General features: G+C 46.8%; 1 long non-coding RNA gene across 1 annotated transcript; it reads left to right on the top strand.

Annotated features, from left to right (window-relative positions):
• LOC132244523 (uncharacterized) lies at positions 1-27,038 on the top strand. Its single transcript, XR_009456082.1, has 3 exons — positions 1-197; positions 12,252-12,328; positions 24,269-27,038. It is a non-coding gene; the product is annotated as an uncharacterized LOC132244523 (long non-coding RNA).
• The last annotated feature ends 283 nt before the right edge of the window (positions 27,039-27,321 follow it).

Below are 27,321 nucleotides of genomic sequence, written 5' to 3'. Positions count from 1 at the left end.
CACTGCCCCACGCTGCATGGGGGGGCTCTCACTCCTCAGGCCTCCCCATGGCTGCCCAGTCTGCTCCAGCTCTGGCCCTTTAAGGAAAAAAAAATGAGAAAAACCCTGGACTCATTGTTCCTGCCAGCGCGGGGCAATCCCCGCTGCCACTGGGGCTCTGCGCAAACCTCCTGAAGCCCGAGGCTGTTGCAGGAGTGGTGAGTTCAGGGGGTTTTCTTGTTTTTTGGGGTTTTTTTAAAGGGCTAGAGCTGGGGTGGGTGGGGCAGACATGGTGGGGGCTGAGGAGTGAGAGGGGGGCCAGGAGGCTCGCAGCAGAGCCCCCCATGCACAGTGGGGCAGTGGGGGGCAGCAGGGATCGCCCCCCCAGCCTGGCAGCACCTGCTGAGTGGGGTTTTTTTTAAAGCACCAGGCGCTGGGGCGGGTGGGGCAGCCATAGGGGGCTGGGGGAGTGCGCGGGGATTGGGGGGGCTGGGGAGCAGGGAGGGGATGGGGCCTGGCAGGAGTCCCCCCCATGGTCCCCTCCCCCGCCCCCTACGTACCAGCTCTGAGTCTGTCTGCAACTCCCTGCTGCAGCTGGCGGGGACTGTCCGAATCATCAAAGCTCTCCAAGTCTTTTCCGAAGCTTCAGAGAGCTTTGAATCAATTCAGACCTTTTAATTGGTTCCCCTGATTCAAATCGGATTTGGAGATTCAACCACTGAATCAGGCCGAGTCTCCTCCAGATCGAATCACCACCCGAAGCTTCGCCCAGCCCTAGTGCAAATGCTTTTGTTCTACTTGGGAGGCATTTTGATCTGTAATTCAAATGTAGAACCCTTTGGTAACTTGCCTTCAGTAGACAATAAAGAGCATAGATCTTTAAGTACCAAACATGCAAATAGCTTTTAAATACCAGCAATCTTACTCTGTAAGTATTTACAATGTCCCATGTCAAAGTCACACAGGATAAAGAGAACAGACCCAGATCCACACTCCTAATGAACCTCCCAGCACAGTCGTACCCCATTTCCACTGCTGCTGTCTCTGATTGAGCCCAGCATCCCACACAGCATCTCCCTGCAGCTGGAGACCCCATGCTGGGCAGGAAGTGGGCACAGGAAGGCAAGGACCCACTTGCTGCCAATCCTGTTCCCAGCTGACCCAGGGAAAAAGCCTAGAGTCCTAGAGCTGCTCTGCCCCTCTCTAGCCACAGGTTTTGGCTGTGTGAGGTGCCAGGCTCAGCTAGAGACAGAGGCTGCAGTGGGCAGGTTGCTTCCTCCTGCACCTGCTCTTTGCTGCCCCGCATGGTCCTTGCTGCCTAAGAGCAAATGCAGGAAGAGGAAAATTCCTTTCCTCAGGATCCTGAATTCAATCATCTCATGGTCACTGCAGCCTGAGTTGCCACCCACTACTACATTTCCCACCAATTCTTCCCTGTTTGTGAGCAGCAGGTTAAGAAGGCATGGCCCCTAGTTGGCTGCTCCAGCACTTGCACCTGGAAGTTGTCCCCAACACTCTCCAAAAACTTCCTGAATTGCCTGTGCACTGCTGTATTGTCCTCTCTGCAGATGTCAGGGTGACTGAAGTCCCCATGAGAACCAGGGCCTGTGAATGGGGAACTTCCACTAACTGTTTGAAGAAAGCTTCTTCCTCCTGGACTTGTGGTGTATAACAGACCCCCACCACGGCATCACCCTTGTTGCTTGGTGGGGTCTGTGGTTGTGGCAGCAAGGAGCCACTGTCACCGCTGAGGAGCCACTACTGCCGCCCCTGCTGCAGGGCAGGCCAGGGGCTCCTGTCTATTATGGCGAGGTTCTCATCTCTTGTGGGGGGTGGGGAGGCTCAGCCTCCCTGAGTCCCCCTGTATTTCAAACCCTGATTCAGAGACTCTCAACAGGCCTATGTCCAGTTCCATACTGGAGCTCTGAACAATCAAATGGCTCTTTTACATAAAGTGAAACTCCTCCTCCTCTTCTTCTTTTGTACCCATCCATGACAATGCTCCACTCATGTGAGCTCCCCCCCAGTCTCTCTTATTCTGATCACATCATACAGCTGTGACTCTGCAAGGACTTCCAATTCTTCCTGCTTGTTTCCCAGGCTCTGTGCATTTGTGTACAGGCACCTGAGGTAACTAGTTGATTGCCCTACTTTCTCAGGAAGTATGAGAGCACCTCCCCTGTTGCCCACTCTTGTTTGCTCTTCCTCCAGGTCTCCCGCTTCCCCACTTACCTCAGGGCCTTGGTCTCCATCCACACACACACACACACACACACACACACACACACCCCCTACATGCACCATATATTTTAATTACAGAAAAACACAGTGTTTGGGTTTTTTGATCTGAGAATTTTGGGTTTTTAAACAGAGAAAACCAGGACCCCTGCTGGTGAAGAAGGCTTGCTTTTGAAAGCTTATATAAATGTACATAAAACATGCATTTGATCCAATAAAAGATATCACCTAAAACAATCCACGCCTTTTGCATAATTCCTGGAACATCATGGCTACAACATCACTTTAAAATTCAAGTCTAATTTTTGGAAACTGCTTCCTAAAACTTTTTCCAGGGAGCCTGGATGGACCCTGGTGTTGGAAGCAAGACAGTACAACTTCAGCTGAAATTCATGTCAGGTTGAGAGATCTATTCTCCTCCTGATGTCAGTGGTGATTTTCACCAGGGCAGGGGACCATACCCAGCTGATTCCTAAGATCAAGCAGAAATCAGGAGATTTTTTTTCATTACTAGGTGGAACTGGAGCCTGGTATATCAAAGCTCCCAGCAGCACTCTCAAGATTTAGCTTCTTTCTTTTCTTCTTTTAAATATATATTGTGCTCTAGTTTACTAATTAAATAGACTTCCAATTCATCAGCAGCTTGGCCATAATCTTGCTATCCACGCCTCTATCTCCTCCTCTAAACTCACTTCCATTCCTCAAGCCTGATCCTTTTCTTCCACATATTACTGTGATTATATTGACTTTAGGTGATTTACACCCATGTTAGTGAACAGAGAATCAGACCCCTTTTCTTTTAGTCCTGTTTTACCCTCACAAAGATTCGTTTTGTTATTATTTTTTAAGGTTCTAATTTAACCAAGCCATAGTTTCCGCTACCTTCAGAATCAATATTTTCTCTGTCTTTTGACATTTTTTTTATTTTATTTTTACATGCGGCCTCCAAAAGGGTATAATTTACAGTTAATACCATGCAATCAAAGACAATGGCAGGATTCCTGTGAGCAGAGCAATCCTGGCTCCTAATCATGGCTCTCATGCTCTGCAGAATTACAAACCCGCACAAGGAATGGTGAATACCTGTTCCCAGAAATGCATGCGTTTTATTATTTGAAAGATGTATTGAACAAGGAAAAATCTCTGCCTCTCTATGCTCAGAAAGATATGTTTATTAAGTGAAAGGAACAGTGATATTGTTTCCAGTGAATCCTATATTTATCCAGAGGACATCCCCAACTCTATTAATGTCCCTTCTGTCAATTCCAAAAGGGTTATTTGTAGGTAAGATACAGGAGGGCATTTTCAGGACTATTCTGTATTAAGGCCTGTGTAGCAAGTGCCCATCCCAGGGGTGGTCACAATGCACCCTGTTTGCAGCTCAGCCTTTGCCAATCTGGCTTCCACTGGGACCCTCTCCCCTTTACTTTCCTGCCACACCTTGAGGTTATTAATTCCGGGTCGAATGGAGGCTCCCCTAGGACTTCCCAAACCTGGTCTTATGCTTAGGACCACAGGTTCTCATGGTCATTGCCTAAGGGCTAATTTTATGAGCTCCATCCTCCCTAATACCCACTCTCATGTCTTGCAGGTGATTTGTTAACACAACTCTTTGACCTCTGGCAGGCCCCTGACACTGGAGCTTCCCTCAACACACCCTAGTCCTCCATGGGCACCAGACTCTCCTGGTCCTGCCTAGGCATCAGACCTTCTCTCAATGCACCCTAGTCCCCACCCAGGCACCAGACCTTCTCCCAAATATCTAGTCCTTCCTAGGCTCAAACTCTCTCTCCCTCTGGGCCTCAGGCCCTCTATTCTTCTGGCCCCTCTCTCTGTCTGGCTGAGTCACTTAGGACCTTTATCCCTCTCTTCCAGTCCCTTCTACAATCACCAAGGGTTGTTCACTGCCATCCCTCTTGAGCTATTGCCTCTGCCCTCAGGACCATCTGTTCCAAGACCTGCCTCACCTAGGGTGACCAACTTCAGTACAGCCAAATCAGAGCTGAGTGAAGTGGGGGCAGATGCAGGCTGCTCACTGCAGGCTCAGAGCTCCTCACCCTGTTGCATTTCCCCCGGGAGTCCTGCACTGGCCACACACACACACACACCCCTCCCCCCCGCCTGCCTGGCAGCATCAGGGGGCACAACTCCACACCGCCACCACCGCTGCCCCCACTGCTCCAGGTAGGCAGGGGGTGCCTCACCATGGTGGTGCAACCAACACAGGTTTCAATTATGCCAGGGGCACTGCTGCCAGGAGCTTCTCTCCTTATGGCACTCAGGAATAGACTGCCTGAGCAGCTCAGGCCCTGGGTTTATGTGTTTCAACCCCAACCCCTTTCTGGTCAGCTAACTCCCTAATCAGCCCCCACTGGCTACCTGCAGGCTCCTTCTCCCCCAGCCTTTCCTCTCAAATTGACAGGTGCCCTAAGTGCCCTGTCACAGCTTGTCAAGTGGGTTAAGTGATGCAGGAACCCACCCCACTAGGAACAGAACTGAGATCACCAAAATCATCTCACACAGGGCAATGACCAGCCGCTTATCTCCAACCCAGTGGTGGCACCAGGCACTCCTGTGTCTATTCTTTCCACCTTTTGCACACACAAAAAATTATAGATTCATAGATTCATAGATGCTAGGGTCAGAAGGGACCTCAACAGATCATTAAGTTCAAACCCCTGCCTAGGCAGGAAAGAGTGCTGGGGTCAGATGACCCCAGCCAGATGCCTATCCAGCCTTCTCTTGAAGACCTCCAAGATAGGGGAGAGCACCACCTCCTTTGGAAGCCCATTCCAAATGTTGAAGTTTTTCCTGATATCTAGCCTAAATCTGCTCTCAGTCAGTTTGTGACTTTTGTTTCTTGTTACCCCAAGAAGCGCCCTGGTAAACAGAGCATCTCCGATCCCTTGCTGCATCCCACTAATGAATTTGTAGGCGGCCACAAGATCACCTCTCAGCCTTCTCTTGCAGAGGCTGAAGAGGTCCAGGTCCCTCAGTCTCTCCTCATAGGGCTTGTCCTATAAGCCCCTAACCATATGAGTGGCCCTTCTCTGGACCCTCTCGAGTCTATCAACATCCTTCATGAAGCACGGTGCCTAAAACTGGACACAGTACTCCAACTGCAGTCTGACCAATGCTGCATAGAGGGGAAGTATCACCTCCTTGGATTGATTTGTCATTCATCGGCTGATGCATGATAAAGTGCGGTTAGCTTTGCTGATGATTTTGTCACACTGACGACTCATGTTCATCTTGGAGTCCACTGTGACTCTGAGATCCCTTTCTGCTTCTGTGCTGCTGAGAGGGTCACTTCCTAGCCAGTAGGTGTGCTGGATATTTTTGGATGCAGCCCTCTGCATTTGTCCTTGTTGTACTGTATCCTATTGTGTACTGCCCACTTATCCAACCTATCCAGGTCTGCCTGCAATCATTCCCTACCCTCTGGAGTATGTACGTCACCCCACAATTTAGTATCATCCACAAACTTGGACAGAGTACACTTTTACACCCACATCCAAGTCACTGATGAAGATATTGAAGAGCACGGGTCCAAGGACCAAACCCTGCAGGACCCCACTACCCACATCCTTCCAGGTCGATACCAACTCATCTACTACCACTCTCTTGGTGTGACCGCTAAGCCAATCTGCCACCCACTGGACCATGTAAACATCTGTGTCACAGCCTCTTAATTTATTTATGAGAATGGGATGAGATACCGTATCGAAGGCTTTGCTAAAATCCAAGAAAATGACATCCACCTCTATTCCTGCGTCTAAGCATTTTGTGACCCTGTCATAAAACGAAACCAGATTGGTCAGCCATGATCTGCCTGCTATGAATCCATGCTGGTTGACCTGCTGCATTATTTTTCCTGCTGGACTCCCACAAATATGATCCTTCATAATCTTTTCAAAGACCTTTCCAATGATGGAGGTGAGACTGACTGGCCTATAATTCCTTGGATTCTCCTTCCTCCGCTTCTTGAAAATAGGGACCATATTGGCCCTTTTCCAGTCCTCCGGGACCTGACCCGAGCACCACAAGTGCTCAGACAGCTGTGCCAGTGGTTCTGCTATGACACTGGCCAATTCCTTCAGTACTCTCAGATGCGACTCATCCGGGCCTGCTGACTTAAACACATCCAGTCCATCCAAGTGACTCTGCACCTAGTCAGCATCGACAGTTGGTGGGCTGGTGTCCATCTGATGCCCATCTAAGAACCCATTAGGAGACTTATCTTGATCCCTGTTCAAGAACACCAAGCCAAAAAACTCATTGGAGAGCTCAGCCTTGTCCCCCCTGTCTGTTACTAATTGCTCCTTCTTGTTCAGTAGGCATCCTATACTGCCCTGCACCTTCCTTTTACTCCCTACGTACCAAAAAAAAAGACTTTGTTGTCTTTAGTTTGTGTTGTCAGCCTCAGCTCTGTAGTTGCTTTGGCCTTTCTAACTGCCTCCCTGCAAGTGCAGGCCAAGTAGGTATACTCCTCCTTGGTAGCTTCCTCGTGCTTCCACTGCTTATATGCCTTCTTTTTTGCCCTTAGGCTCTCCTGGATTTCCCTGTTTAGCCAAGAAAGTTTTTTGGCTCCTTTCCCCCTTTTCCCTTGTACTAGGATCGTCTCCCTCTGCACCCAAAGGATTGCTTCCTTAAGGAACGACCACCCTTCCTGGACTCCCATCTTGCCAATACTCTTCTCCTGCAGTGCATCATTGATTAGACTCCTAAGCACACTGAAGTTAACTTTCCTTAAGTCAGGCACTTCCACCCTACTAGTTATCTTACCCACCCTATGCTGTATGGCAAAATACATTTAATTAAAGACAAATTAAATGTCTTTAATTTAAAGAAAACAAAAGTGAAGTTGTAAGACACAAGACTGCTTTACCAAGAGAGAAATTGGAAGAGTGAGAGAAATGATTAAGTATAGTGATCACTGGTAAGAGATGGGGTTCCAAATGAAAGATCTGCCTTAAGGCCACACCGTGGCCTAACTATGTTAGGAAACATAGTTAAGTTTAGGCTTAACTTCAAGTTCCAATGTTAGTAATCCCTATCCATCAAGCTATTTTAGCTCTAAGTTAAATGCCTTGTTGACTGGGTATATTAGTGCTGTTGCAGAAAAGAAATAGGATGGAGAAGAAGGCTCTTGTTAGCCTAGGAGGATCAGGTGCATCATGGCATCAGTGCACTTGCCTTTGCAGATCTCTGTGCCCATCCTCACCAGCTGGTGATGACTTTTGTTGAAGATACTCATCTGCACCAGATAAAAAACATCACCAAAAGCTGCTGGAAAGGGAAGGTATAGGAAAGGACTGAGAGTACAAAAGTTCCTCACAATCAGCATGAACAAAGCAGTTCTCTTGGAACACCAAGATCTGTTCAGTTAGTTGTGGAACAGAGAGAACTAACTATGATTTGGGTGCTGGCATAGAAAGTTTCTTGAGCAAGTTTGCAGATGACATGAAACTGGGAAGGACCATGAACACATTGGAGGATGGGAGCACAATTCAAAAGGATCTTGACATACTGGAACACTGGGCTGGAGCCAAGAGGATGAAGTTCAATGCTGACAAATGCAAGGTGCTACACTTCAGGAAAAATAGTCATAAATACAAAATGTTTGACACCTGGCTAGATGCCAGCACTATGAAGAAGCATCTCGGGTCTTGGTAGATCACACACTCAATACAAGTCTACAGTGTCATGCAGCTGCAGAAGAGGCAAATTGGGGTTTTGGGATGCATCAATAGAAGTATTCCATGAAAAACATGGGTGGTGATATAGCCTCTCTATTTTGCACTGGTTAGGTTTCAGTCTAGAGTATTGTGTACAGTCTTGGTCTCCACATTATGAAAAGGACATGGAGAAGTTAAAGAGCGACCAGAGGCAGGCAACAAAAATGATAAAGGGTTTGGCTTGCAAGGCAAGTCATATGAAAAGAAGTTGAAGTAGCTAGGCATGTTCAGCTTGAATAAAAGGCACTTAAGAGGGGACATGATAATAGTCTTTAAATACTTGAAGGTTGCCATAAAAAAGAGAGAAAGTACCCTTTTTTGTTGCAGAGAGTAGGACACGGATCAATGACTTTGAAGTTGCAGCAAAGTAAGTTTAGATTGGATATCAGGAAAACTTCTTCACTGTTAGAACAGTGAGGCAATGGAATAGACTGCATAGGAAGTTTGTGGACTGTCTATCATTGGAGGTGTTCACAAAGAATTTAGATAGCCATTGGTCAGGGATGCTCTAGGCATAGCCAGCATTCCCTCTAAGCTGTGTGGCATGCATGGTCACGCAGGTGCGCTCATGCTGTGCTGCCAGGCGTGCCTGCGTGGCCACACATGCCTCATGGCTTAGAAGGAACGCTGGGCATAACTGTGCCTATGCTGTACTATGAGTATTTCCCATGCTTCTGGTTGCTACATGGGGCCAGGAGGAAATTCCCCTGCTATTGTTTTACATGTATCAATGTTTTTTTAAGCATTTCTCAGAGGCATTGGGTGTTGGCTATAGCCAGTGCTTGCTATTGTAACTGGGGTGTGCCAGTTCTCCTGCTGAAACTTAAAATTGGACATTCATGACTAGAGGGTCTTGCCCCTCTGCTCAGGGTTCAACAGGTCACCATATTTGGGGGCAGGAAGGAATTTTACCCCATGGTCGGATTGGTATGGACTGTGAGGGTTTTCACCTTCCTCTGTACAGGGCGTGTGGCCCTCATCCTGGGATCTCTTGAGCATACAACCTTTACAGCAACAAGACGTTGACCACGGTGGTTCCCCTGCTTTACCTGTGGCAGGTTATGGTTTTATGTCTTGTGTTGTGTCAGAATTGACTGTGTAGTTTTGCTAAGAGTCTAGACAATGGATTGTATAGGATATTTTGGATAGGGATGATCCTGCCTGAGGCAGGGGGTTGGACTAGATGACCTTCCAGCCCTACTTCTCTATGACTCAAAGGATCAAGCCAAATCAAGCCATGCCAGGGCACACTTTTAGGGATCACTGCTCCTGGCATGAGTGCTATGCTAATGCATAATTCACATAGCAGAAACACCTCTTGAGGCAGCAAGTTTCTTTGCATTAGTCCAGTGCTTTTTTCAGACATTCAGACTTCCCAGATTCAGAAGGAAGGCTCATGATTTTCTTGCCAGACCCTATCCTCTGTCTATTCAAGAGGATGCTATATTTATCTGGTCTCCCACATCGAGCGAGATGCAATACATTCTAAAAGCAAGCTATTCTCACCAGGGTGCAAAACTCTCCTGGAATATTATACCAGATGATCTTGGGAAACCAGTCTCAGCCTTGCCCTGGAGCCACTTGGCAAGCAATGCAAAGCTAACAGCTCTCCTCCATATAGTCTTTGTATTGCAAACACACTCCTGAAGCCCTCTATAGGTCATTTTTGCTTCCTTACTAGAAAACCATCTAGCAAAGGTAGGCAGCTAAGAACTTGAGAAGGGGGCATGCAACCTTTCTCTTTAGATCCATATTTGTGTCATAAGCTTATGGGTTTCAGTCTAGTTCCCAATAACAGATACATATATGTACTGCAGAAAAACACCACCAGTGCCCTCTGGGCAATCTCAGGTATGCACTCAAAAGGCCATGAAAAATGAAGTTCTTTTCACACTCCTAGGGTGTGTCCACATGAGCCCGCATGTGCATCTTGCAGCATCTCAGACCTCTTTGAGACACTGCAAGATGCATGCTGGGAACAAAAAAATGTTCCCTGCACTGCATATTTGCAACGCAGGGGCAAAAATTGATACCTAGAGATCCAGGTATCAAAAAATACCCTGGGGAAAAAAAGCAGGACAGGGCACGTTACAGGGGCTGTGGGCCCCTGTTGGGCAGCTGTGGCCCCTGTGGGGGGAGCAGTCCGTGAGCTGGGGGGGGGGGGGGCCGCACCCTGCAGGGGGCAGAAGACCCACCACTCGTGAGTAGCCCTTCCATATGGACCCCACACCCATGTCCCCTCACAATCCAGCCACAAACCCCACACCCCCAAGGAGCTGCCAGTCGTATTGGAGCCCCAGGAAGTGGCAGAGGAAGGTGCACCCCAGTTGGCCTCATGCCACACGACTACTGGCACCGTATAGCAGTCGCTGCAGGTCCTGAAGGCGGAACATCAGGACCTGGCTGCTGAGGCAAACCAGGCCCTGGCCAGCCTCCCACAAGGGGATCCCAGAAGCTCCTGAGGGCAACTAGCCCTGAGTTGCATGCCAGGGCAGGTTTTTATACTGCTGGCCCCAGCCTCTAGCTCCCCCTGGCTGCAAATCCAGGAGGAGCCACGCACAGTTAATTTTGCCCCAAGTGGTACAATTTGCCCCACACCAAAATGCATCTCTGCATTGGCGATGCGTAGAGGGTGCATGTAGGTGCACTTGCAAAAAACTGCTGCCAATGGTGTCTGCGGGTGCTTGCAACCCCGCCCCCCTCTCCCCGCCACCAACAGTGCTGCAGCCTCCTGTGGGAGCTCCCCGCTTGCCGCTGCCACGCTCCTGCCACTGACAGAGCTGCCACCCCCCGAGGCAGCTCACCATGCCACCTCAGCCTCTGGGGGCACACAGCATTCATACATGTCCAGGCATGTATGCCAAGGCAAAAAGCCCTGGCTCAAATTTGTGCCGCTTCTATTTGAGCTGTTGCAAGCGCACATGCCTGCAGGTGTGAACGCACCCCTAGAAATGGGCCAGTCATTATGACAGGCCTGAAACAACATATCAAGAGAGAAGATACTAGACTCTACAGTGCCTCCCTGTGGGCTTTAGTCTCCAGAGATATATGAATAAAATACAGTTAGGCAAAATAAATAAAGAAGATATAATCTGAAGAGCATTCAGAGAAGCTGCAACAAAGATGATGCAAAGATTCAGAGCCACTGCCTCCAAGATGTGTCTGTATCTTTCAGGAGGACAGCCCAGGGAGAGAGGGTAATGGTTCATATACTGTACATTCAAGAGGAGCTGGAGGGGAACAAAGGCATGGTCAATAGTGTGTCCATGCTGCGGACAGATGATTACTATATAAATCATACACACACACACCTCCAGGGAGCTAGTTAAAGGTCTCTACTCCCTTATTCCTCTCTGTAGGCCTGGCAATGTGATCAGAGAAGGTACAAAAATGTGCAAAATCTTGAAACAAATGAAGGGGGCATTCATATTATACCCTGGGACATAGGCCCGGTAAGACTGGGAGTAACTCTGTTGGCTTCAGATGGCACATAGATTGGACAATGGGATACTTTGCCTGAAGCAGGGCAGCCCAGGCTGCTCATGAGAGGTGCTGGCTAAACCACTTATCATTATGGTTTCACTGCTGGGAACAGTCATGCACTATTAATGCAGAAAGACTTTCTAGCCCTAACAGCTAGGATTGCAAGGATCTATTTAACCCTGATAGTCTATAGCCCATCACTGGGAGTCTGCTCAAAGGTGTGATTGCTTTTCTTTGTATTGGAATTTCTGACAGATTCTTAACTATTATGGCACTTGCCAGCAGTAACCCATTTAAATAGAAAGAGGAAAACAAAAATGGCTTGTGCTGCTTGAATTTGATTTACCCAGAAGCAGAAAAAGTTCCATATGTCCCTGCTACACTATCCAGACCCATGAGTCTGCCTTTCTGTTTTGTGTATGACAATAAACAACACGGCTGGGAAATGCATTATCCCATCCTGGTGGAAGGCTGTGGGAGAGGAGGGGAGAAAGAGGGAAGTTTTGGTGGTGGTTGTTTTTGAACTGTAATATATGGCATTGTTATTCTGTGTGAGTGATTTAAATGTGCTGATAGAGTCAGTGACAGCTTAAATGGCTTCAGCCCCCAGCTTTCCCTTACCCCTCCTCCCTGCCTGCTGTTAGTCTCTGTTACAGATGGAAGGCTGACAAGTTCTATTCAGGAACAATGGAAAGTGGGAGAGTAGATGGAGAGCCCTGTAATTGTTTAGGGTGTGGTGTTTTTTTGGTGTTTGTGGTAGTTGTTTTAATACATGAGTAAAAATGGAGACATTTCTTCTTTGCTGTTGCATAGAAAGAAAGTGCAACCTCCTGTGAATCCCAAGAGAGACTGAATCCATGGCCAGGAACCCAATTGTACCTGCCCTCCAGGTAAGAGAAAGAGAGAGAGAGAGAGTGGCCCTAAAGGCTGTTTTTCATTTCTCTGTACCAGCTTTGCAGTGACAACCTTCTGATAGCAGACAGCCATCTCTCTAAATCAATTGCTGTCTGCTTTCTCATTCCCTGCTCTCCCCACCTCCTGCTAGTATACAGCAGCACCCAGCACACTGCCTGACAAAATGGATCTTCAGATGCCAGCTCTCCCTCTTGTGCTACTGAAGGTTAGCCAGGCGTGCTGCTCTGTCTGGATGTTCAGAAACGATTCAAGGGCAAAAGGGGTGAGGTAGACACTCCCTAGACCAGTGAACAGAGGCTCAAAGGCTAAGTGAGGAACTCCAGGCACAGCCGATACAAAAGTTATCATCATCTTTGCTAAGATGCTCATAGTGAAGACTGTCAATCAAACACCAGAGGGGCAAAAGTAAAACAAGGCAAGGTTGGAAAAATACAGGCTCACAAGACGTATACACGCAATGTACAGCATAGAACACCATCGGGAAATAGGCATCAGAGCATCCTGTTATCACTGCCACTCCTATTAATACATTAAACAACATTAGGTACAACCTTATCTGCTCTGGAATGATCTAAATATAATGAGTGATGGATGGTACAGTAATGCACTCCTGTTTTACATTTGTTAGAGCCAAACATCCAAAATTCACTCTAAGTAAATATGTGATGCTGTCATCCCTAACTGGTGGGAATAAAAACGTATTACCTTACACTCAGTCCTGGATCTTTTTTCTCTTTTTCATGCCTGCTGATATAGATATAACTTAAATAAAAAGGGCATGGTTTTGATATTCATCAGAGAAAGAAGGAACATTATTGGCTCAGCTTAATTTCATGTCCCAGGAAGAGACAGCCATTAGAGGTATTTGATTTGGGAATCAAATACCTTACCTTTGCATTGACTTGTGATTGTGCATTGCTGGCATGGGAGGGGCATTCAGTTAACTTGTGTCAGATCCATATGTTGTAGGAATCCTATCAAAACGTGCCTCCTGTGGGGCACTTGTAGGGGATTACATTTTGTAGGGGATTACACCTAGTATCACCTTGAGGTCAACTCCCTCCTCTGGTCACTCAATGACACCAGAATCCATTGCCCACCTGCTACATTTTTAAACAAGTGCCTTGGTGCTTTCTTCTTCCACAAAGCATTCATATATATCTTTAAAGCTCCCGTTCACTTGCTTCCTCATAGATTTCATAGACATTAGGGCTGGAAGGGACCTCGGAAGATCATCAAGTCCAGCCCCCTGCCCAAAGGGCAGGAAGTCAGCTGGGGTCATAGGATCCCAGCAAGATAAGCATCCAGTTTGCTCTTGAAGGTGTTCATGTAGGCACTTGAACCACCTCCGGTAGCAGGCTGTTCCAGACCTTGGGGGCTCGAACAGTAAAGAAATTCTTCCTTATGTCCAGCCCGAAACAGTCTTGTAGTAGTTTATGACCGTTCGACCTAGTCGTCATCCCTTGGGGCGCTCTGGTGAACAAACGTTCCCCCAGATACTGGTGGTCACCCCTGATAAACTTATAGGTGGCCACCAGATCGCCCCTGAGCCTGCGCTTTTCCAGGCTAAAGAGCCCCAGGGCTCTCAGCCTGTCATCGTAGGGTCTGCTTCCCTGACCTTTGATCATGCATGTGGCTCTTCTCTGGACTCTCTCAAGCTTCTCCACATCCTTTTTGAATTGTGGAGCCCAAAACTGGATGCAGTACTCCAGCTGCGGCCTCACTAAGGCCGAGTACAAGGGGAGAATGACGTCCCGGGATTTGCTTGAGAAGCATCTATGGATGCAAGCCAGCGTTTTGGTCGCTTTATTAGCCACAGCATTGCACTGCAGGCTCATGTTCATCTTGTGGTCAATGATGACCCCCAAATCTCTTTCTTCCATAGTGCTAGCCAACATAGCACTGCCGAGCCTATAAGGATGCTGCGGGTTTTTCTTCCCAAGGTGGAGAACCTTGCATTTATCGGCATTGAACACCATCAGGTTCTCGTCCACCCACTTGCTGAGCCTGTCCAGGTCAGCCTGGATCACCTGCCTGTCTTCTGGCGTGGATGCTTTGCCCCAAAGTTTGGTGTCATCGGTGAACTTGGCCAGTCCGCTTCTGACTCCAGTGTCCACATCATTAATGAAGATGTTGAACAGTATGAAAACCTCCAAGCAGTTTGATACAGGTTATGCTCCTGCCAGTGTGAGACCACCACTTTTAATGATTACAGTAGTTTCTCAACCCCTACAGCAGTGGCAGCTCATCCATGGAGGAGCTGGAGGCCAGGGTGCCTGCTAGAGCCACCCATACCTCCACCCAGCCAAATTCCCCTCAAGACAGGTGGCAGGGGTGGGGGACAGTAGGGCCAAGGTGGCAGGCAGTAGGGGGCACTGCCCCTTGCCCTTTACATGCAGTTCCACAGGAAGCCCGGCTGCCAGCTGGAGGACCACAAGAAACCCCTGCAGATCCAAAACGACTGCCTCTCCCAGCTGGGTTTCCATGACCTGTGGCATGTGCAGTAGGAAGGCCTGGACTCAGAGACTGACTGCCACATCTGCTTCTATGCAGGGGATGCCACTAGAAGGCTGAGAAACAAGATGGGGGGGGCGGGGTCCAGCCCTCCCCCCCACACCCCTAGCTGACCTGCCCCTTTCAGCACTGTGGATGCTGTCTCTAGTGAGGGGGATTCTCAGCCAGGTTGCTCTGGTGCCTTGGGGTGCCTGCAGGTCCTCTCAATGGGTGCCACAGTGCAAGGGAAGTGGAAGTTAGATACCAAGAAAAGCTCCTTCTCTAGGAGGCTAGTGACGCCCTGGAACAGGCTGTACCCAGAGTGGTAGTGGAATCTCCATCCTGAGAGGTTTTTAAGACCCCAGGGAGTCAAAGCCTCAGCTGGGGTAAGATTAGTTGGGGATGGCCCTGCTTTGAGCTGGGGGGAAATTGGAGTAGATGACCTCCTGAGGTCCCTTCCAACCCAGATTTCTATGATTCTCATAGTTCCTTGGTGGTCCTCAATCTGTCTGTGTTCATCACACATTTCATGCTTATTGTCTTATACTTCACTTGTATGCTCCTTGGAGCAGGGACTGTTTTTTTTGTTCTGAATCTGTATAGTGCATAGAACAGGGGAGGGGGAGGAGGTCAAAGCCCATGAGGGAGGTTCTCAGTTATTATGAAACTACATAAAGAAAATAATGCTAATAATTCAAATTAGTGGTGCAGTGGGAGAGCCACCCCACATGGTATGAAAAACGAGAATATGCAGAGGTTGGGACAGGACAGCTGCTCCAGATACAAAAGTCTGCCAGTGAAAGCTGAGGAAGGAAGAGATGATCTGGTGGTGTCTTGCAAAATGAAGACTGGTGGCATGGGAGTGGGTAGGGAAGAGACAGCAAAGAAAGAGACTTAGGCTGAAGACTTCTGTTGGATACAAACAGTGGAGTGCCCACTGGAAGCAGAGGTGACCTGAGATAAGATGCTTATGTATGTTTTTGCAGTAGTACTAGAAGCCCCGGCAAACATCAGGGCTGCTATTGTGACTGGTGCTTTACTATCTCATGGGCTGGGTTTCTCAGCAGTGCTCAGCACTGGCCCTTAGAAACCAGAGGGATTCATATCATTAACTTCAGTGTGAGTATGGCTAGGCCAAATTGGAGCACTTTCAAAAACCTAACCCTAATTAAGTAACAGTCTCTACCCAAAGAGCTGACAGTTTGAACAAGTGATTTTGAACCAAGGTGCCACAACACCTTGGTGTGTCTTGAGTTCATTTCAGGGGTGCCACAGGATGCAACACACTATTAGCACTGTTAGGTTTGCTAACGCCTACACATAATTGACAAGACAAAACCCAGAGATTTCAAATAGGAATCCATGGTGTTAAAACATTTTAACCTACCTATTGCAAGCCACAGAGCCAGTGACAAGGGATGGATATGTGGGCTCTATCCTTCTCACAGGCTCTTGGACAAAGGCTACACTACACTCTCAATAAACACTAAAGTGGCTTCCCAGGGACAGCAGGAAAGTGGCCTAAAGGCTTTCCTTTAGGCCACTTTAGGTTTACTGGCCAAGCCCTATAAGGAGAGACTGACGGACCTGGACCTCTTCAGCCTTCGCAAGAGAAGGCTGAGAGATGATCTTGTGGCCGCCTACAGATTCACTACAGGGGCACTGCAAGGTATTGGAGATGCTTTGTTCACCAGGGCGCCTCTTGGAGTAAGAAGGACCAATGGTCACAAACTGACAGAGAGCAGATTTAGGTTAAGTATCAGGAAGAACTTCACAGTAAGGGTGGGCAAAATTTGGAATGGGCTTCCAAAGGAGGTGGTGCTCTCCCCTACCTTGGGGGTCTTTAAGAGAAAGCTGGATAGGCATCTGGGTGGGGTCATCTGACCCCAGCACTCTTTCCTGCCCAGGCAGGGGGTCAGACTCAATGACCTGTTGAAGTCCCTTCCGAGCCTAGCATCTATGAAAAACACCATGGGAAAAAAGTCCCCTCTAACTCAAGGATGGTGTAGGATGGTGCATTTATGTGTGTTAAAAAAATGTTGGGAGGAGACAATAGTCAGTTTGGAGACATTTATCATTGGAAAGAACACACCAGGGTGACATATCCAAGGAGAGTTGAAGAGTTTGAGATGGATGAGTCAAAGATGCATGTCCCTAGCAGGACGAGGATTAAAGAATGGGAGTGAGTGGAATTCCAGGGCCCTCCGTGGTGGGAAGGAGGTTTTATATGAGCAGATGGAACAGGTTTGAGTGTTTCTGGAGGTGAGAGGGTTGATGGTTATGAGAGGATGGGTCTGGGCCTCAAGTCTCTGGAAGGAGTTGTACAGAAGGGGATTGGACTGCATGCCACTGGGGAGAGGATGGTTATGGGTTGTAAGTCATTGAGGAGGGAGAGCTGGCAGCTGAGAATTGAGCTGGTTGGATTCTGGCCATCCCCATGCCTTGACATGGCTCTGGGGCAGGAAGAGCTTCATGCAGGAAACTCTGCCAAACCACCTTAATGAAAAGGCTAAAATTAGTGACTCTCCCAGCTGCTTGCTTGAAATGACAATGTTTTTATTAGTGCTAAAACAAAAAGAGAGTGAGAAGGAGTGTTGTGTAAAGTGTGCACTGGCCTTTGTGCCTGCTGCTGAGGGTGTGATCAACAACACCAGCTGGCAGCTCTCTGGTTAAGAAAAAAATAATACAGTCCTGTAGAATGCAATGTGAACAAGAGTGAGTAGAGCACTTGACGCAGGAAAAACAGCTGGCGAGGGACCCAGGCTGTCAAGGCACAAATTACAGTCAAAGCCAATAAGAATTTCCTCCTAATTCACAGGAAGTTCTCTCCATGACTGTCTCCAAAAGAAGTTCTCTCTGCCTGTCATTCTCTTTCCCTTAGCGCAAAAGCTTCCACCCTAGGCATGCAAGATCCTTGGTACCATGCTGCACAGATACTCCCCTCCCTGAGCAGGTAATACAGATGTGCAATGCAGATACAATGGTGGAGTAAGGAGGAGCAAGTAAGTTGTAGCAGGCCCCGTTGACCTAAAAGTTTTGGTGGAACAGGCAATGTTTTGAGCAAGGAAACTAGCCTCTTGGCAAGATTCCCTGGCTGATGGCAGAGTGGATCAGAAACACACTGGTTCAGCAAGTGTCTCTTCCTTCTGATTAATTCCTCCTTTAATTATAACCTTAAAAACTGGGGGTTTCACTGCTCATAAAAGTGAACTAGACCCTACCAACCCTTGTTAGTGCCTCACATGGTGTAGGCAGGAGCTGGGCAAACTTCGCTACCAGTCTCTGCCAATACACCTCAATCCTGCTGTTCAGCTAACTGCTGTGTTTGATAATTTGAACAAGTGATTTTGAACCAGGGTGCTATGGTGTTCAAGGTTCTCACATAGCTGTACCAGTGCATGTTATCCAGTCTTGTAGCTCACTCTGCCGCAATAGCACTGGCTGGGCTCCCCACACACCTCTGACAACGTGTGGAACAAGACATCACCTGTGGAGTACAATCAACTATGCTACAATATGTCATGGCACAGTTGATCATGCTCCATAGATGTCTAGTGATATTGACCACTACCATGCCTCAATTTGGGACACATCTATAAGTGGGGTGCACCCCCCTCCTGCATATGCATCCCCCATGTTGGAGAACATGGGAATCTGTTCCAGGAGATTTCCCTGGTGTGCATGTACAAGCACAAATGCACTTGTAGATGCACACCAGGGAAATCTGCTGCAGAAGGATTCCCCAAGCATACATATCATTAATTCCTTCCATGTCGGGGCAAAGCCCCAAATTTACCCACTTACATAGGTGCACTCTGGAACTCCCAGGGATACATCAAGGTAAGCAGGAAAACCTCAAATTTCCCTGATTACCAAGATGCATTCCTGGAGTTCCCTTGGATGAATCCAGGCAAGCAGGAAAAGCAAGGCAGGCACTGCCAAGGCGTTAGAGATCTGATGCTGCCCAGGAATGTTTTCCTAATGTGTTTCCATCCAATATATTTCAGTTGTTTCCTGCTGCTACCCTTGCTACTCTCGTTCTACTGCCCACAGCTTTCTGATGCAATTCAGTTTGCACCTGCAGCATTCCAAACTGGGGTTTCTCATAATTTGAGCAATATCTGTCAATCATGCCCAAACTGGGCATGCCCAAACTTTGCCATATACTTGCATATCCAAGGTGTCTGGGTGCCTTCTTCCCCAGCTGGTATGAGGTAGATTTATGAAACCATTTCTCCAAAGATGAGAGGCATTAGATGCTTGATGCAAGAACCACCACCCCTTCCTAAGACCCAGATGAGTGAGCTAGTGGTGTGATCTAGTGGAGAGGGGCATTAGCCTGGGAGCAAAAAAGTCTAATCCTTTCTCTGCTACTGATCTTCTCTGTGACCTATGGCATTACACTTCACCACACCAAACAAATTCTAGTTGGGTTGCTTAGTGTACTACTGGAAGGCACTCATACATACTAAGAAGGAGCTGTATAGAGTAGGCAGTCAGGTTGGGATCTGGATTTAAAATGCCATGAAACAGCCATAAGGAGTATCTTTAACCTGGCAATAACTTGAAAATAAAAGGTAGTTTTTTTTATAAGTAAACAAATAAATGGAGAAGTAATTGTGCAGTCTTTAACTCAAGATAATGCCAGCATGAGCACAGGGCTAATTAAATGATTGATATGATTTCAGAAGGAAAACACACACGGTCTGGGCGAGCACAAGGTTATCTGTGTCATTTAATTAACCTGCATGCTGGAGAGGGATTCTCTGCTGTTATCTCTTGATCCCAGTTATGTGGTGTCTGCTGGGTTTTATTTTTTGGTTTAGTGTTTAGAGCTACTGTTTTCTAGAGATCGGTGAGGACTTCAGGGACTTTCACAAGTTTGGAAAAATCTTTCAAGGGAAATGCCTGCTTTAACAAGGCTCTGCACAGGGGCACTGACTGGGAGGCACTTGGGTGGGACCCACATATTGTGTGTGGTAAGTATAACCCCTGCCTCAGGAAAGAGAGCCCTGCCCATTGGAACACACAGGATCCTGGTACAATTTCATCCAAAGCAACCACATTTCCAGTAGCTAAATATCTTCTTCTTTGGGGGAGTGGGACTAAAAGAGAGTGGGAAGAACTGCATCTCCCCCAAAGCTGCCTGGCCTGGATAAATATTTTTCTTATCGCTCCTTTCTTGGCTGATGCATTAAGACCTTCCTCTTTCTTGCTTGACTGTTTTAACATCTGGTGAAATGGTTTCATACCAAGGTGTCTGGGATATGGATATCCACTCCTCTTCACGACTTATTCTTTGAATCCTTTGCCTTCCATCTGCTTGCCTTTTAGCTCTCAGTTCCCTTCACCTCCCCTGTCCAAACTGCTGATACACCAGTGCCTGCTCACATGGGAGGTACAACAGCCCCTGAGAGAGCAGCAGTCAGCAGGAAGTAGAGGGCCTGACATACAGGTGTGAGAGACTGGACAAGGCAACTGTCTCCCAGCAAAACATGTACAAATTGAAAATAATCCCTGCAAACTAGAACTTCTGACAAATAAGTGATTGGCTCCTTTGCTCTCAGCCTTAACAGAGATGTCAAAAAGTCATCTCTCCTTCTCAGACCACACCCCCGCCCAAGGCAGGGAAGAGGCACAATGGCAGGAGGAATTCAGAGAGTTTGTTCTGGTGCAGCCCACACTAGCGGTTCTGTACAGGACCATCATGCTAGTGCCTTTTGCTAGCATTGAATCCACATTATACAAAAGAAATCAGGGATAGCAGTGGGCTTTAAAGATCTTGTCCTGGCCTCTCTCTCTTTGTCAGTCCTCGAGCTTTCTAAAACTCACTCCACATGGGCATGTTATGAGTTTGCATTTCTATTAAAGGTATTAAATAGCAATATAAATCATGAGAGCAATGAGTCTATATATAGAAGACAGGTATGCATGGAGATGGAGTTAAAGAAAGGGAGAAGATAGAGGCATAGATGCAGAGCTATGGAAATGTTTCTTAGAAGCTTTTGACGGTGCTTCTCTGTCTTTGTCAGGAGAAATAGGAACAGGTCTGAATGCTCATGTATAAAAGACTCCCTCTCCAGCTGAAGTTTTATCTGTGCATCCTTCCTTTAGTGCACCGAACAGAGCTTGGGTTGTATGGTTATTTTTGTATTGTGTACACCCACCTGAGACATGCACAGCCTAGTTCCCCCTCTCAGCAAGTCTTAAAAATCAAAGCTTGCTTCAGTGACGTTGAAGCTGCAGAAGCGGGAGTTGGATGAGAGGCTGGTCTAGCAGGAGGACTGTTTAAAAATGAATATGCTGACCTGGTCGGAGTAAGGAAGGAATGATAGTGCTATAGGCTGCAAAGTAGCAGGGCAGAGAATGCTTCAACTTGAAGAACTGAAAAGAAACTTTTGTTCTGAGACCTCTGAAAAATCTAGCCCCACTGGTGTCTGCAGGCAAACTTGTAATAGTAACCTAACAGGGGCTCTGAGAAGTAGCATTTTGAAAGAATATTTCAAAAAGCTTGAACATTAAAATAATAATAATGTAATCTAATGAATGATCCTAGGGGAGACTGCTCACTCCTACCTTACATAACTCAGAAAAACCTCCCAGCTGTGCCTGCAACAAGTTCCTGCAGGCCAATAGCTGGCTGGTACAGCACAATAGAGACACCAGTTTAAACTGTAAGGTGCATTGAAGTGAAAGAAGTTTACAAATAACGGTGGGCTCAGACCCCAGAGCCAGCTTCCCTACCCAGGAATTTGAGAAGAAGATGGGGTGCAGATCCAGATTTTGCAGTACAGTCTCATCCACCTCCCTCTGTGGTCAGCTGTGCAACATGAGTGACCCTCTAACAGAGGGGGATTAGCTCAAATCTTCCAGTTGCCTCCATTTTCAGACAGTGTTTACAGGTAACATTTCTGAAGCTATTTATTTTTGCTGCAGCAGTGCCTAGCCATCTCCACATACCTAAACTGAATCAGCTTGTAACTGTACAGACATCCCCTGTGGACTGAAAAAATGCATGCACATGCCTGCAGTGGCTCAGGATAGAAGCTAGAAGGCACTAAAACAGCCATCCCTTTCCACAGTGCTGAGCTGAGGGGGGGTATGGCCAGGGCCCAGAAGGACACTCTGAGGGGTCCCCCTCCCCACTTGCTAGTCAGTGAGGGAGCCAACAAGGGTTTCCACAGCATTTATCACCCCATCAGCAAAATGAAAGGATCTCTCATTAGTTCAAGCCCTTCTTAAACAACTTTTTCCAAGGAAGGGAGGGAGGGACATCAACAGCTACCTGTTGATTAGCTCCGAAGAGCCCTAAGCCACTGTCCTTTGCCCCGTCTCCCACAGCATGGACATAGCCAGCATGGGGTATGCTAGCTAATACTGAGAGGTGTCTGTGTAAGGCAGAGGGGAATGGGGATCCCTGCTTGAGCAGGGAGTGGTGAGGAGTAGGGGGGAGCAGGAGAAAGCCAGGCAGATGCCCTGCACCTGCAGTCTCTGCTGGAGCTCTAGCCAAGGAGCAGAGGGGAGAAGCCAGCCCTTCTGGGCTGGAGCAGAGAGCAGAGCCCCACCCAGAGTTGCAGAGTATCTGGGATTCTGGGGGACTCTGATTTAACTTAAAACAGGAAGGTGTCTAGGACAGACGTTGCATAAACCGGTCTGACCCAAATCAGTTACGTCTGACCCAAATCAGCGACTGCATTCAACCAGGTTTATCTCAAACCGGTTTCAGCCATTTTCAAACCGATTTATGTGCACTGAGTATCTGCTCTGTTACAGGTTTAAACTAGTTTCTGATCACTTAAACCAGCTTATGTATAATGTTTGCCCCTAGCCAATGTGTTAGGTGCTGTACGAGCGCACACTAGGAGGCAGGTCTCTACCTCAAAAAAGGTAACAATCTAAATAGACAGGTTGTGGGGGGGGGGAGTAGTGGAAGGGTTTCTGAGGTCACAAACTGGTTAGGGTCAGAGCTAGAGCTCTTCTTACGCCCAGTCCAGGTCACTATACATTAACCCTCAATTCCCCAGCTTTAAAAGAAGTAAAGCCTTTTGTCCCAGGGAGAGTGAGTAGGAAAACACAATCTACTGGACAGGTTGCTTTGTAGCTTGGTGAAGATTTTGCTGCAGTTTAAAAAATATCAGAAACATCACACTGCCTCCCACAGAATAATAAAGTAGGAAATGAGAGCAAATTACATTTGTGTCAGCACCATCCATGCACCAGGCAGAGAGCCTGCCCTGCCTGCCCTTCTTCCAGGTCTCTGAGGATCATGGTGCATGTGTGGTAGACTCAGTGCAATGTGATTTTAGCACAACGTTACAACATGCCAGGGCTGGGATTCTTCCTTACTGTAATAAACACCAGTAGGAATTCCAGCCTTATCATGTCAGTTTTCTGATTGAAAAATGGAACAAGTATGAAAGGAAAGGGGAAAAGGAGACTCCCTCAGGGGCTACCTGCACCCCTAAATGTCAATATGTGGGCACAAATTTTCCTCTAGTTTACTATGACCCCTTTTGAACAGAGCAAACCTGTAAAATATGAGGTCTTGCAGGTTATTTCTGTTAGAAGGAAAATATGTGATGGAGTCAAGTATCTTTGATGCAATTCTGTTAGTTACAAGAATGTGCAATGCCTTGCTCCCTTGAGCACAGAAGAAACCAAACAGCCAGAGGCAGTTTGCCTGCTCACAGCTCCAAATCTCTCTAGCCAGCACCCAAAAGTCAATTCTCCAACCTTCTCCCAGGGTCACACAACAGTGATATTCAAGCTGGTTAAAATGTCTTTCACTGCTTATGTGCCCTCTCTTCTACCTACACACGTACCTCTTTCTAAGATATTACCCAATCAATGCCTCTTTGCCCATAGCAGTGAAATTCCTGAGAAGCCTGACATTTACCTATGGTATGTAGCTGTCTCTTCATTTATCTTAAATGACCAGTGGTGACCGAAACACGTAAGTGTAGTTAAGTTTAACTCAGTCTATAACTTTATCTGAGTTTGCATCAGAACAAGTCCACTAAAACAGAGTTGTTCCTGATTTGCAGCACTAAAATTTTCTCTGAAGAGAAATTATGTCACATTCAGTTTTATGTCCAGTGCCTTCCCAGTGCAGTGATGGTGTATTAGAAAATAGAGTAGCAGATACATTTAACATGAAGGAATCCAATGGGAGAATACCTTCAGAGGCAAGGAAATCATCCTAACTCTTGCCAGCCGAATTTAGAGGTCTTGCTGGAGACTTGCTTTGGCTCACCACTGCAGGCTGCTTCCAATGTGGAAAAAAGCCTATTTTGCAATCTAATTCTGAGGCCACAAAATCCTGCAGCAAGAAATGGGAAAGTATTTTGCATTTTTCCTTTGGGGGAGGGGAAAGAAATGTTCTCCAAATTCACCTGTCTCCAATTCTTTCTGTTTTGTTGCAGTGCAGTTCCTATGACACATGAATCACTGCCATTGGCAGGCCAGCGTGAAGGAGGCAGGAAATCGCATACACATGCACACACATATTCGCATACACACTCATGCATGCAGAGTCAGCAGTGATAAGAAAGGCACTACAGGAAGAGCATGTGACAGTGAAATGGAAGTTAATTTGCTCAATATGGTATTTTACAGAAGAAAATGACTGAGCAGGGCCCTAGCTCTTGGAATATGTACCACAACCCCTTGCATATGACAGCAGTGAAAAAGTGTCAGCTTCCATATGTTACATTAAAGTGACACTTGCCGTGCTAAACGCTGATTAGAACTAAAATGGGAAAGACATAGATGTGCATTATGCTGCCATTAATCTTAACGGCCTGAGTTTCGTGTTGACAGTGGGCTTGAGAGGGGGGGAGAGGCAATTGTCTTTTCTTTTTTTCTTGATGTAATAAAAGCAAATGCAGCTCTGAGTACCAACACCGCACAAATGCATTGCATTTCAGTGTAGACCACATGGAGAGGGACCTACTTAAATCACAGCAAGACAAAGGGTTTTTCACAGCCTGCTCACAGTGTGCAGAGCTGACTTCACAAGCATTTCATCAGGCCCCACCCCTCTGTACTGATTGGCAAAGAGGCCCTGACCCTAGGTGCTGATTGGTAAAGAGGTCTTGGCAGGGGAGGAGGAACAAGGAAACAACTACCATCTTGTCTGCTGTCCTTCATGCCACCCCACCAGCTGACACTTTCCCATCCCAGCAGTGAGGACCTCTGGCTCCCACCAGGGACCCAGCATTTTATTTTTATTAAATTTTGTTGATTTTTTGGATTTTGCAAAATCAACAAAACTGCAAATTAAGTAGGTTCCTACACATGGGGTCTGGGGCGGGAGTCCTGATCCTGCTACTCCCACCCCCTAGACAGTAAGGACCCATCTACTAAATTCATGTAAAAATATGCAAAAATTCTTTGCTGTCAAATGCTTAATGTAGGCTGATATACTATGGCTGAGTATATGTATTGGCTGTGCATGCTTACAGTCCGCCAGTTGGATGTGTAAATGTTTTCTGCTATTACTGGTTATAGACACACCCTTATGATAACTGTGCACATAAATTATGCTCTGAACTGAAGATGGACAGTTAGAAAATCAGACCAGTAAGGCAAAATTTATACTCAATCACAGCTAATTTAATCATGTTGAGAAAACGTAGTTCAGCTGAGTGGAGAAAGACTGGAGGAGCGAGGGAGAGTGCCAGTGCCAGCTAACCATGGGCCAGCCTCAGAAAGTGTGGAGGTCCTGAGCTGTGCTCATGGAAAGTTGGTATCCAAAGTTAGAGCCAAGAAGCCAGTGAGGACAAGCTCACACAAGAATATCAAAGTTGCGGAGAAATCCTGAGACTAACCATTGCCAAGGAACTTCAGTCAGACCCAGTAAGTGCAGAGATGTATTGAAATGTTTCAACAGACTAACAGAAATGGACTCATGCTACAAAATTCAGCTCTAGACCTGAAGGCTGAGCATTGAAATGTTCATGACCAAGGTTTTCCAAACCCACTAGTTATTTTGAGCACCAAGTGCCCATGCTCTGAAGAATAGAAAACTCCCAAGTATCTCAAATAGGACACCCAAAATCACTAGTTATTTTTTAAAACCTAGTTTTATTTGGATCTGGCTTTTCTGTTTAATCCATTGTAAAGATAGGGACCTATGGCTGCTGCTTAGACAACAAGACAGCAGAGCTCAGCTTCTGATTTTAGTCGAAGTGCCAGTTCTCCCACCCAATGATTTTTTTTTTTATTATCTGGCAAAGCTGAGCCCCATGCAGCCTGCAAAATAGCTTGGGCTAACACAGAAAAAAAATGTTGCAAACTGTTCTCCATCACAAATGTGGCTTAGGCACAGCAAAGGGGAGATTTTTTACCTCCCTATAACAAACTAATGCACTGCAGCCTGAGAGGGGAAAATTGAAATGCTAAGGGCTAAGTTCTGCTTCTCCTTGCTCAGATGCATTGCAGAGCAGTCCAAACCAGCACACAGGAGCTGGACACTCGCTAACACCCTCGCTGCTCTCCTTTACCTTAAGGGGAAATGACCATACAGTTTAAAAATATAGGTCATCCTTCCTGTTTACCTGTCAATAAAGGCTCAGATTCACCAAGACACCTAGGTGCCAGTATCCCATGGACTTCAGTAGAGCTACATAGCTGCTTAAATTGATGTGTGCGCTCACTTATCATGCTGAATCAGGGGTAAAACCCAAAATTTAGTGCTTTGAAAAAAATCAGGAAATTTTTTATTAAAGTTTCTAAGACCAGCCTTAACTCTGCCCCAAGCCCCCAGTGAGCATCTCTCCTACAGAGGCATTCCCACTCAGGCTCCACACATGAGGGATAGTATCCTGCTCTCTTATTTCATCCTCACAACACTGAGGCATAGTGAGGGGCTTTGGGGGAGGGAAAGAGATTCCTGTAGTGCCTGTAAAGTTGTAGATAACGTTAAGCTTTGTTACACCAAAGAGGCATCGCTAAGCTCCCATGACCTTGAACGAGAGCTGCAGCTTGGGTTCCGCTCTTAAAGACTTTAATAAAGTGAAAAATTGTTTCAATACAAAATGTGATATTAGGATATTGTTCGTGAATATATTGAGCTTAAGTCCAATACTATACATTCTCAAATCCGACTGATTAATAATTAGAACCAGAAATTCTGTCTTTACTCTAATGTGTTTAGGAAAACTGATGGATTTAATTTTTTTATCAGCCCAAAGTAAGAAAATGTAATCTTTCTTAAAGTATCTAATACAACAATGCAGAATAATTAGTTTCCCTGAAAACAGGCATAATGGGACAGAATAATAAATCACTTTCTGTTTCATATCTGTCTGTCTGATGGAGGAGAGATTTACTATAATGTACAGTGCCTGATGCTGTAGGAAGTATCAGGAAATATAAAAATAAGGGAATAATGTGTTCCCAGCTGAAGGAGCATTTCATCTTGCCCAGCATAGCTTTTGGGATACAGTCCAGGTATTCTCAGGCAATAAGAGCA

Source organism: Alligator mississippiensis, chromosome 12, assembly GCF_030867095.1.
Source record: "Alligator mississippiensis isolate rAllMis1 chromosome 12, rAllMis1, whole genome shotgun sequence".
Classification (NCBI taxonomy): Eukaryota; Metazoa; Chordata; order Crocodylia; family Alligatoridae; genus Alligator; species Alligator mississippiensis.
This window is presented reverse-complemented; position numbering and strand designations above follow the sequence as displayed.